The sequence below is a fragment of the Wyeomyia smithii genome, chromosome 3 (assembly GCF_029784165.1).
Source record: "Wyeomyia smithii strain HCP4-BCI-WySm-NY-G18 chromosome 3, ASM2978416v1, whole genome shotgun sequence".
NCBI classification, from domain to species: Eukaryota; Metazoa; Arthropoda; class Insecta; order Diptera; family Culicidae; genus Wyeomyia; species Wyeomyia smithii.
In genome coordinates this window covers 222,766,813-222,780,080 of record NC_073696.1, presented here as the reverse complement: position 1 = coordinate 222,780,080, position 13,268 = coordinate 222,766,813, and the positions used below count along the sequence as shown (strand labels likewise).

The window sequence follows — 13,268 nt, the reverse complement described above, 5'->3', positions numbered from 1 at the left end:
GCCGAGCAACATGGCGACAAATTCTTGGTACAACACGAGCCACCACGGCTCTCGTCTGATTGGTAAGGTAAGGTATGGATATATGCGATTTCAATTCCCATTTTCCCAATAAGTCACCCCATATAGAGTAGTGAGAGGCAAAAGTACGCACGGGGTAAAAGTACGCATTGGCCTTTTCGAAGCATACGGGCAAAATAAACTGGCAACATTGTATTAATTTGCAGTATTATAACGTCAGTTAATCACACATGTAAACACATAAGATTCCGTTCAAATAGGGCGAAGCTATTAGGAAAGTTGTGTTTTGAGCTGTTTTGATCTAATTTTCTTAGTTTTGGGAACTATGATTGACCTATACGGAAACTACAGAAACTCAAAAACAACAGAGCCCAAAAAACTCTTATATAATTGTGATTTGTAGGGTGAACATGTTTTGCCGGAATTATTTTGATGTTTGTCATGAAACTCAAACCAGTTGGAAAACTCATTGTGGGGCAAAAGTACGTATAAACCGCGGGGCAAAAGTACGCACTAAGTGCCATTAACCGTAATGAAAAAATGTGTTCAATAACGATGTTTTTGTACAGAAATTACTCAAAAATGACTAGTGATATGAGGATGTGCTCCGTAACTGAGGAATATTATGGTTTCATGATTTGACAAATGGAATCTTACCACCATTTTAATAGTTTTGGTGATATGCTTTCAAAATGGACCTTCCGGAATAGATAGGGGCTTCTAGAAGCCATAGAAACAACGAATAATACAAGGCCAAATACCATCCAATATTTATTTGCGCAACTGGGATGATGTCCACAGATCGGAAAATGGCCCAGAATTTCAAGATGGCGATTTCCGGTTTCTAGAAAGCAACCTAAGATGGTCGAATACCCTCCAATATGTGTATTTCCGTAATCGAGATGATGTCCAGAGACTGATGACCCTAGACACCATTTTTTGATTGCAAAAGGCGACTTCCAGTTTCCGGAAAACAACAAAATGTGATCAAATACTAGGTAATATGAGTATTTTCGGAATCGGGATGATGCTCTGAGACTATTAAATGACCCCAGACGCCATTTTGGATCCCAAGATGTCGACTTCCGGCTTCCAGGAAACAACCAAAAATGGTCGAGTACCTTACAATATGTGTATGTCTTAAAACCAAATTACGCTCTGAGACCGGAAATCGACTTCAGACGCCATTTTCAAATTCTAGATGTTGACTCATTCATCATCATTCAGGTCTCTTGGCATCATACTCATATGCGGTGGTATTTGATCGATTTCGGATGTCTTCCAGAAACCGGAAGTTACCTTCTTGAATTTAAAAATTGCGTTTGAATTTTATTTCTGGTGTCTTCGCATCATCCCGATCTCTGGAATACTCATATTGGTATTCGGCCATTTTAGGTTGTGTTGAAATCGAAAGTCACCATCTTCGAATTCAAGATGGTGTCTGGGATCGTTTTCAGGTCTCTTAGCATCATTTCGATTCCGAAATAACTCATATAGGATGGTATTTGGTCAATTTTTACTGTTTACCGCAAACCGGAATTCAGCATTTTAAGGGGTTATATACCTTTTTAGTTTCCAAAAAATCGAAATATTTTTTATTACATTATCTTGAAGTACAACATCTTGAGAACATTTTCACAAATTTTTATGAAGATCTGAGCAATAAGGAGAAAGTTAGAGCGATTTGAAGCGCGCCTCGCCACGGCCGCATAAGCTAAACTTGAAACTTTATACGCGTTCATCTTGGAATAGTGCATCTCGGAAAATTACTTTGCCGTGATCCTGATTGCGGGAAAACTACTGAACCGATTTCCTTCATCTTTTGACGTGGGACTACGTCTTTGTTTCCCCTGTGATATTCTCTGTATCAATATCGAAAAAAAAAATTGACAGAATCTCCCCATCCCAATAGGTCAATTTACTTTTACTTTCATGAACCTAGACTAATTTGATGTCTCGAAGGTAAAAGTTCTTCGAAAAGTTTGAAACAATCCCCATTCTTGAACAATTCCTAAACCTGCTTTCAGAACGAAATAAAAACTGATGTCTTGAAAGAAAACATGCTGGTAGAAGCAACAGTATCAGTGGAGCAGAGCGCCGCAAGTCTCTCGTCGTCTATGATTGCAGCGGTACTCTTCTATTCGCACATTTCAGCTGTACACTTCTATTAGTACTGCAGTGGTACTATTCGCACTGCAGCGGTACTATTCGTTTTCCAGTGGTACACTTCTGTTCGTACATTTCTATTCGTGTGCAATCTGGGAAAAACTGTAATGTTGCTGCTCATAAATATGATCACAGGTCGGACTCGATTATCCGGAACATCAAAAAAATTTTCATTCCGGATAATCGAATCACACAAAAAATACTGAAATTTTGCGATTATAACGAACATAAAATAAATGTTTTTTTTTTTCACTGTTTTACTTGTATGATGCAGTGATGTAACCAGATGTTATTTCTGAGGCGAAAAGGGGTAAAATCTTGAGAAGCAATGCCGGAAGTGACTTAAATGGTAACAAATATGCCAGAAGAAATGGTAAAGGCAAAATTTTGGAATAAAAATTGAAAACGGACACCAAAAAAAAAATAAAATTCCGGATAATCGAGTCTAAAATTCCGGATAATCGAGTTTCCGGATAATCGAGTCTCCGGATAATCGAGTCCGACACTCAACAAGAATTGTACATTTTTGCAACAGTTATATGTTATATTTATTTAATTTTATCTTCGTTATTCACTAAATAATCTTGACCGGAAAGTATCGAATAAGTGAATTTCTTTTGCAATAAAAATTTATAGAAGAAGTAAGAGCCGGCGAATGCTTGTGAATTTTTGGTCCATTTACTAAGATACATTTAAGATCTTTTATTGCATTTCAAAATTGTTAGATAATACATTATTATTTGAAACTTTACCATAGTAAACGTATGTTGGCTGTCTTCGTGTTACAGCAAATGTAATTGTAGATTCATTAAAAAAAATGTCAAGCAAAAAACAAAAATAGAATTGTTGATTGCTACGATTTTTTGCTGGAACTTGTTGATTTTGTTTCACATATCTTCTTATGTTTGCCAATCAATGAACCTTTGTAAGGGCTTCTATATTATTTTAAAAGTAAGATCCATTATAAATTTGATTCAATCAGACTTAAATAAAACAAAACCATTCATTATGATAACATGAGTATGATTGGATTTGGCTTTTGAGGACAAGAGTTAATTCTGACTTTGACGCATTACGAAAAATTCTTGGTGCTTCTTCAACAAGAACGATATGCTTGCGCCTAGTCAAATACATGTTGTTTGCTCAAAAAAAAAAAATACTACAGGCATAATAGCGCCAAATATAAACGATATTCTTTCGAGTGTTGTTAAATACACTACGGTCTTTTTTAACGTGGGGGACGCGTTCCAAATTTGTATGGACCCGCGTGAAAAAGGACTTTTTGAGTTGCAAATATAACGAAGAAAATCGTCCTAGTATGTTTGAACCTCTTTCGAATATGATAGTGGTCAATCCAAAGACCAAAATGCAATATTTTGAATTTTGATTATTTACACCAAAAATTGTAAATTTTTTCGAAAACTGATTACTCGTGGCCTAAAACGGAAATCGTGATTGAAATTAGGTCGATATCTTACACCGTTTTTGAGTAATGGAGGAAAGCAATCCGCGTAAAAAAGACCTTAATGTATATTTCTGAAAATAGTTTTCCAGTGAAGGCTGAAAATGAAAATACGTAAGTCACTGAACACATTGATTCTGTCTGCGGACTCTGTATATATTATGTATTAAAAAGACCCCTAATTACAGTGTTTATTCCCACGTCACCATTTCATACAATCCTAGGGTTGCATACCTTTTCGTATTTTTCTAAATTTTCGTTATTAAATTCGCCGGTCCTTGAACGATTGTTTTTAAAACATACATTTACATTTTGCCGCAAAAATATTTTTTATGCAATTTTTAGCGCTCAAATTTGCATTTTTTGTGAAAAACGTTCCCGTTTGCACTGAAAACAAAATACTCATGGAAGCGATCGTTCAAGGACACGGCACACTTTTAAACTAATGAAATAATATGAGTTTTTTTATTTCACTTGACCCGCTGAGTCTTTATCAGGATCACCGCAAAGATTCCCAAAAAAAAGCCGTTTCGGGGAAACGGCAATTACTCCAGTAATAATTGGTACATCTCAAAATCAAACGTATTTTTGTTGTTGATAAACTTTTCAGAAAAATACCACTTTGATGCAATAAAAATGGTGCTATGCACTTAAAAATAAATTAAAACTTCCCTCATATTTCTCGACCAAAAAGGTATATAACCACTTAATTCAAATATAACGTCTGAAGTTGATTTTTGATCTCAGGGCATCAATTCGATTTCGAAAATACCAGTATTGGATGGTATTCAACCATTTTTGGTTGTTTTTCGGAAACCGGAAGTCGCTTTTTTGGAATCTAATATTGCATCGTTTCGGGTCTCTGTCGTTTTCGGGTCTCTGTGTATCACCCCGGCTCCGAAAATAAATTTTATTAATTTGTTTCATAGAAAAGACTGACGTAGGACTTCGCCATTTTTTTTTAGCAAATGGTCATATTATGTACCCACCAAACATTAGTCCGACTTCACCAAGATCTGTTATTATCTGCTAAGAATAAAGAAATTTTTTAATAATTAATGAACTTCATTTCAAATATTCAATCGTCTTGATAAAGACGTTTTTGCAGTTTATAAAGCAGCATAATTTCGAGTTCTTTATTTTGACTGTGTGCATCTCACGATTGCCAACACGATATCACATTAGTTTTCTCCAAACCGTACGACAACCCGATCAGTCAAAAATATCAGAATTAAGGCAAATCTTGATATTTTGTTATAATATCAAGATTTGCATTAATTCTGATTTTTGAAATATCAAAAATCCTATCAAAATTACTGACTAATTATTACAAATTATAGCAAGTTTTGTAAGGTTTTTGGCAGAAAAAGATCAGAATTAGTTAGAATGTACAATATTTTGTCAATTGAATAACAAATTTTTTTATAAATATGCTTAAAAAAATACACTTTTAAACATTCAAGTGTATGATAACAGAATTTGATATAATTCTGTACTATTTATCATTCTGGCATATCAAGAATATTACAGGCTTTGTCATTTCTATCAAGTGCAGATATATTTGTGTTACCCTTTTGTCATAATCATTTGATCGGGAACATTGCAAACATGATTTTATAGTAAGTCAACGGGATGTCAAAAGTGAGTTTCAAAAAGCTAGCTTGTGATTGGTTGAATATCAACTTGGTAAATTTGAACTCAGCTTTTCGCTTATTCACTATCAAAAAGATATACCACATGTAAACTATCGGTCTCTGGTCTTTGAAAACTGTTCAGTGAAGATAATGTGTACTCGAGAATGGCAATATTTTACGTTTTTCCTCAGCATGCCGCCCTGCTGAAGTAGAATGTAGTCCCATGTGAAAAACAAATTAGAGTAAATCAAAGTAAATATAAGTCATATCACTCACTCGCACTGCTAGTTGTTATTCATATTTCATTACATATTAAACACCATTATTTATCTTTATACTGCATTAAATTCAACTCAACTAATTTGTGCCTTATCACACATAATTTATCTTCGTTAATTTATTGACTCCTTGATACCACAATCGTTTAGCCGTCATTGTTAATCATGTTTTCGTACATCACTTTTGTTCTGCAATTAGGTGGGAAGAGAGAAGAAATGTCAGCCTAACCTTTGCTGTTCGACTGTTACATTTCCACAAAGATCACAATAAGAAGATTTTCATTAGTAGTGAAGGCCACGCTGGATCGGAATTCAACTTGATAAGTAATGCAAATTACAACAACATAATTCGTACCTGCCAGTATTTAGCCATTTCCTTCCGGTTTATTCTCTGTTTAGCCGGTTGATTAGATGGTCACGCACAAGTGAGTGTGGTTTATTTCAATAGGGAGTTGTTGACTTCCTGATTTCAGATCGCGTGGTTTGTATAGTAAATTTCAGGAGTGTATTGAATTCTACGATTTGAAACCGGTTTACGCCAACAATAAAGATACTGTTAAGCTGAGGCATACTTATGCGTGTGGTTTGTATCATAAAATCTGAACATTTTCACTGCAGTCAAGTCGTAGAAAGCCCAGTCTAAAAAATATACTTGTGGTTTAGATAGACTCAAAATGACAGAGAATACTCATACCACAGATTCTCAGGAAACGTTGAATATTTTGATAGAAAATCTATTCCCATGATCATATTCGATCAAATGGAAGACCAGCAAGGCGTAAATGCTACTTAGATTGGATCCCAGGAACATGCTTGCTCTACATTCAGTAAAACGAAAGTAAAATGGGTAAGAGACTTGCGCCAAACATATAAGTCTTCGGGGATGGAAGGAATACAGCTATTTATACTCCAGGACTACCAGGATCCCCGTTAGATATACAGACGTGAGGTATACGGACGTAGTTTTTCTTGTTAGGGATGCACCACCAAATTGAGCAGTTATTTCTCTCTCTATTTCTCTTCCTGTCCATGCCGTGTCGTGCCGTGCCTTTCCATGGGTATTTGAGTAGTGGGATGCATTAACAAATGCTTCCTCAATATCAAGAAAGGCTGCCAGGGAAACTTCCTGTAGCGCGTCCGTGGTTGCTTTGTTATTTTTTATAAGCAAATAGAACATTGCCGCTAGTTTTTGCTAATAACAAACCACGGCAGCGAGCGTAACTGTTTGTTAGTAGAAAAGAAATATAGGAACCATTAACAGTGCTTATCATATATGCACTAGATACCGTTGTTTGATTATATGGAAAAATTGAAATTGAAATGCACAGAGCCAAAGCAAAGTTCAATTGATTCCATTCGAGGCCTCAAACTATTCTAAACTTATCTAAGGTTGATTGCTAGTAACTCCGCCTGGCGCATTGCATTTAGAATTTGTTTGAAGATTTGTATGGAAAAACCTACTTTTTTTTAATATTGTACCGCATCCGATCACACGGCCCCCGTACTAGTTATAAGACGTTGTCTGAGTCAACAAGACACAATGGAGTTATATAAGAGAAACAAGTTTTTTGGTAAAAATAGATTGCATTTAAGAAAAGTGAGTACTTAAAAGTATTAACAAGATGCATAGATGGCAACTGATAGTTTTCCCGACCAATAAACAAACCGGAACAACGCCATCTCTACTCTTTGAATATTTTGTTTACCTCTGGGTCATTCCATACGAAGTGTACATGCCACTTGGACACGACCATCACGGATTTGGCTCAAAGCTGGGGGAATTATTTATCTAGGTTCACTATGCGGATTTTGCGGACGTCCTACATCTATGAATTGTAAGAAAAAGAAAAACGGAATTTTGAACAAAAATTGCCTGACTTTGTCACAAAGAGGGGGGTTCCACAGAGCGGGGGGTATTCCAATCGACACCAAAATTGGGATTTTTTCATAGTGAACATAGATGAATAATTCCCCCAGTTTTGAGCCGAATCCGTTATGGTCGTGTCCAAGTTTATTCTTTTTTCGTGGTCACTTCGTATGGAATGACCCCTCTTCTATTCAATTATTCTATCGCCAGAGGACTGGCAACAAGGCCCGCTAAGTGTTGTGCGTGTTTTATCTCTACGTGAAGTTTCACTAATTTATGCTGTTTTTCCCAAATAAAATTAGTATATTCAGTGAGTTTCAAAGTTACATAGCTGCTGGTTACCGGAACAGTGAAAAAAGGAGTGACCAGGACATTTTAAGCAAGCTAAGTAACATTTTATTCTCGAAATTTGTTTCGGAGTCGGTTAATCGAGAAGCACAAAAAAACACACACGAATAAAGTACGCTCGCAGCGCCGTCTGTTAGCGGATAGAAAAGCGAGACCGTCGAGGTGTGCATGAAAAAGTTACGTATATAATTCACTCATATTCTGCTTATATTTTTCATTCATATTATGCATATTTTCCACTCATATTATTGCGGGCGCGTTAGGCAATCCCATTTCACCATTTTACGCACTGATAGGGTAGGATACACGGTATTTGCTGTTCCATATTTTCTGTGAAAATATTACTCATGAATTGAAATCTGAAACGTCTCGTAAAATGGTTTCTGTTTCGCTCAACCTGTAAATCGTCGCATCATGGTTCTCCGATTTTTCCACTTTTTGCCGATAACGTTCGAGGTTGTGGTAGATGCGTGAACGTGTGGATGATCTGTTTAGATGACTTTATGCGATGAATAGTCGTAGAAAACAGCGACTCGTTTGTGCAAGCGCTGCAATGTTTTTGTAATAACCTATTTCAATACATGTTTTCAGCCGCTGAAAGGAGCACAACAACAACCATTGATATGTCATGAATTAGTCTAGAAAAAGTTCAACAATTCTTTTGGGAACACAATATAACAGGCACTTTTTATATGTTTTTCGAATTCATTTTATACAGGATCATATTTATAATGTTTGGATGACTACGGTCAATGATTGCGCTGCAATGTCGTTGTAATAACTTATTTCAATAATTGTTTTCAGCCGCCGAAAGCAGCACAATAACTACTATGAAATGTCGTGAATTGGTCTTATATAAGTTCATCTATTGTATTTAAGCACAACATGACGGATAATTACCATTTGTATTTCGAATCTATTTATAATATATCTTTAGCGTTTTCTGGGTTAAAAAATTTAAATAACTCAGCTATTGAAGGCAGCCAACCGAGATCTTTTTGACATGCCATAGTACTTCTTATTGTATTTTAAAATCCATCTTTATCAATCTCACATTATATGTATATGATCATATCTATATTGTTATAATTATCCAATTAAATCATGGTCATATCACTTATCAAAGTGAATCCTGATCAAAAACCCACCCCACTAACAAAAATTCCTTTCCGTGGTCTTTGTAGGGATGCAGAACTATACTCGTTCTCTAACAAAGCAAAGACTACATTCTAACATTACTTCTTTATTGTAGGTTTCGTGCGTCACTGGCACAACTCGAAATTCCTAACTCCAAGAGAAACGGGATTTAAAAGTTGGAGTTTGAAATTAGTCATGAGCAAGGTAAAATCTCTTTTTTACTATCTTTGGAGCATGGTTTTAATTTGAAATCCAAAGACGTATCAGTTTATAGCTCAGTTTTTTTGTGAATTTTGAAACAAGTCTTTGTGGAATAAAACTTATTCTTATTTGGCTTCATTTGACTGCAAAATGAAAAACTTTTGAGTTGTACCGGTGTTGTACGAAACCAACGATATTCCCATCTGACTGTAAGGACGTGGCCGGCGCCGTTATTGGTCTAAAAAAATCGGGTCTTTGAATGATACACAGTGAGGAGGAATTACCACCCCCAGTCGTTCTTCCAGTTGATTCATTGTGCATCTTGAGTGGCTCGGACCCATCACGGAGTAGCAACCATTGATATGTACAGGTAACACTAAGCTAAGCTATTCAATTATTCTATCGCCATTATTAGAATCAGGCCATTTGGTTTTCAAAGGGTTTGTTCTCAGGCTCTCCACTACATACCCTTCCTTCAAGCTGAACTAGTATCCCTGCTGACTTTCATCCTTACAAAAATAAGTCCCTATTATAATAAAACTAGTCGAGGTTCCCATAAGGCTCCTTCCTCTGGACAAAAAAGTTCTACCTATAATAAAACTGACCAGAGGTAAAGCATTAAGTGCCTCTTCAGGGAATTGTAATTGTGGCACGGTGTTAGTAGGAGGAACGAGGTTTCGATAAGACTCCTTCCTTGACAAAATAAGAATAAACCTGGCCTGAGAGGAACGTTAGGTGAAGTCTCACTCCACGGAATTATAAGTTGGCGATATTGGTAGTATAGAAAGAGGCTCGGTATTGTAGAGCAGTAAGCTAGAAACGAAAGGATAAAATCTCACACACAAGCACGGATATAAATGAAAAGCGTATCAATAGTGATACTGGCCAATAATATGAAGTGCGGAATACAGAAAATACCAGAGCAATATCACAATACATCAAATGTCTCTGGTCGCAGAGATGAGTCCACACAGAGAAAAAAAATGCTTAAAACACTCTTAATTTTTTTCAAGCATTAACCATAAATAGCACACTTTAGCACTTTAGCAGAGTGGTCCCCGTGGCTCTGTGGTTAGCGATGTCGGTCGGCTAGCTCTTCCACATGGTTGTGATATCGTGTTCGATTTTCGATCGAGTTGAGGATCTTTCCGAGCTGAAAATTTTCTCGATTCAGCACTGGGACACGGTGTATCGTTGTACTTATCCTACACATGCAAAATGTGCCAAAAACCAATAATATAGTTGATCGACACCGCTATAAGCCCCCAGGCTAAGCGTGCGATATTGTTTTACACTTTAGCATACCTCTTATTTCATTTCATATTTGTTTGTTGTATGTTAGTATTTCTTATTAGGAGAATATTTTGTAATGAATTAATAATGAATTAACCCTCTAGTGCCCAAGTTAATTTCTAGACGGGCTTCGGTAAAATCACTATGAATCATTATAAACACTTTTTAAGTATTCAATGAAGCTTTTGAGAGGTTCGACTGAAGCCCGCCAAATGGCGGCATTGGGCACTAGAAGGTTAATAATAAATTAATTATTTACTAATATTTATTGAGAATTTATTTTGTTTGTCCTGTCACAAAAGATGACATATCAACACTGCTACATATATTTTAAATTTCATTTTCTTAATAGATTGTCATTGCTATTGCAGTTAACTAAATTTGTATGATAGAACATATATCATATATTTCCATCATGCCTGCTTATTTTATAATGCTTGTGATACCGTATGACATCACTGGACAACCCTGCTTTGATAACTTCGCACAAATTGTACTAGAAATATAATACCTTGAAATGATTAGGAACCAAGAATCGATCGCATTTTAGATGAATCACAGTTTTTTTTTATCAATTGTGCTTGTACTTAACATAGATGTAAGAATAAAATTGATGTTTTGAACTAAAAACGAATTATTTTCCGCGGTAAATAGGTTCAATGTTGATACGCTTGGTGTTATTAGAGTTTAGAAGTGTCCTTGGAAGGAAAGTCAGTATTCTGCTGAGTCTCTCAAAGGCACAAGCTGGAAAAACATTATAAATTGAAAAAAAAATCGAATATTCCCTAAGGCCCTAAGGTAACTTCCATATACTTTGTTTGTTGGTTCGAGTGTAGGTTCGAAATGGTTTTATTTTCATGGCAATGGGGTGAGACGCCCGTGTTGTGTCTGACTGGGTTGTTACACTTCTTACCAAACGTCACGTACAATAATGAATGAATCATCATTAATCACCTTTTCTACTTTATTCTAAATTTTACTTAACATTTAATGCTATCTTTTTTTCACATCTGTACGTATTCCGGCGGTCCACTCAAGACACAAAGAATGTTCCAACTATTCATATATCGAAATACTTATCTGCTTGTACAAATGTGAAAAGTGATACAATTAAATGTGAAGTGAAAACTGAAAGTAAAGTTCTATCAAAACGCTCGAGAAAATTATTTACACTTTTTTCTTCCCTTCGAAATTCCAGGACAACACAGAGCAACAGAGCTCAAGGAATGAATTTTCCTTAATGATTTTCTCACCTTTGGTGTGTACCTAGCAGAAAATGGCCCGAGAAGAAATGCTTTCAATTCGTACGCAGGGGGCGTAAATTTAACTGCAGAAGAGACGTTTCTCATTTTCTGCACGGAATAACGTCTAATTCGATTATGTATTTAGCGAGAGAAATTACAGCCCGCTGATTAAAAGCACAGTGCGGAGAATTGAAAATAATTTTAATTTTTGCTCTAGTTTTGTTCCTATTTATTACGCCTTTGTATAGAGTGTATATTCGTGACAAATGGAATAACGTTCATCTAAACCAATAGGATTTTGACATAATCTGTCGAAAATATACTGACTGCCAGCATTCGTAAAAGAAGATGGTAATGCTGAGTGCACAACCGATAAATCTCATCTCATCTAGAGATTGTATGACGGATCCAAAATTTGCACAACACGCTTTCGTTGCACCACCGGCATTTTCCCAGAAAAAATGCTCAAATGTGATGTCATATACCTACCTACTCGAAATCGCTTCGTCTTTCTTTTCGATGTTTATCTTAGCAAAATGAGCATATCGTATTGAAAATTCTTAGCGACATTCAAATGTTGCGCAATTGAATGGTTGGTTAAATTTAAACTCAACTTTTCGTTCCCATTTTTACTATTGAAAAATATGTGCGAATCATTGGTTTGAGGAATATTTTAACTATTGATCAAGATATTGGCGTTCCAAACCATCATTTTAGCTTATTTTTAGTAAAGGATAATAGCTTGAATGAGCGTTTACGGTTTAAATATCAAACAATTTGCAGCTCTAGCTCCAAAACAACCTTTCTATAGACAATACTTCTGCAGCTCCCAACTTTAACATCCTGTTGAACAGAACAAAACTTTAAAGCGCGAATCGAGAAGAGCGAGAACGAGAGTGAACCGCTTGATTTAATGCGCCTAAATTTAGACACATGTCATGGGTGTATTCGCGTGTAGCTTTTCAACGAACCGTGTGTTCAGGATATCATCGCACAGCCAGCGCGCGTAATAAAAAGCATATAGAAAAAGTATAAAAATAAACACAGACGTGCGTGAGATCGTAGCCCTAATGGCTATGTATCGCATTATATTCGAAAACTTTGATTTATTTGTTTGGACGGATGAATCGCTGTTTGTTTTTGTTACTTCCCAGAAAAGATATAAACGGAGGCTGCCGCCTAATAGAACGGCAAACAGCGAGGGATGATAAGGAAGTGAGTAACCCATTTATTCAATAGAAAAGTTACTATTACTTAGGCAGATAAACCACGAAATATAGAAATTTGCATAACAGAAAGTTGTTTACAACAATTTGCTGGTAAATATATAGCATTCGAAAATACCATAAATTATCATAAATAAATGAGAAATGCTGGTTGTGGTTACTCGGCAGACGGCCTCCGAGATATACCTCCACAATTCTTTATTTATTTGGGAAGCGATTCGGCAGAAACAAAAAAACAGAGCCAAAAAGAAAATCAAACTTTGCAATCTAATCCGATTTACTAAGCTACCACTCGGACGATTGCTCCTACTTCATATTGTTTGAAAAACACCCAACGAAAGCGAGAAATATTATATTCGAAACTTTGACTTCACAACACGGCTGGGGGTGGGTG

General features: G+C 36.0%; 1 protein-coding gene across 11 annotated transcripts in view; it reads right to left on the bottom strand.

The window, feature by feature from the left end:
- The window catches only part of LOC129726683 (uncharacterized), a 446,412-nt gene that overhangs the window by 28,721 nt on the left and 404,423 nt on the right, over window positions 1–13,268 (bottom strand). The gene's annotated exons all lie outside the window — the stretch shown is intronic.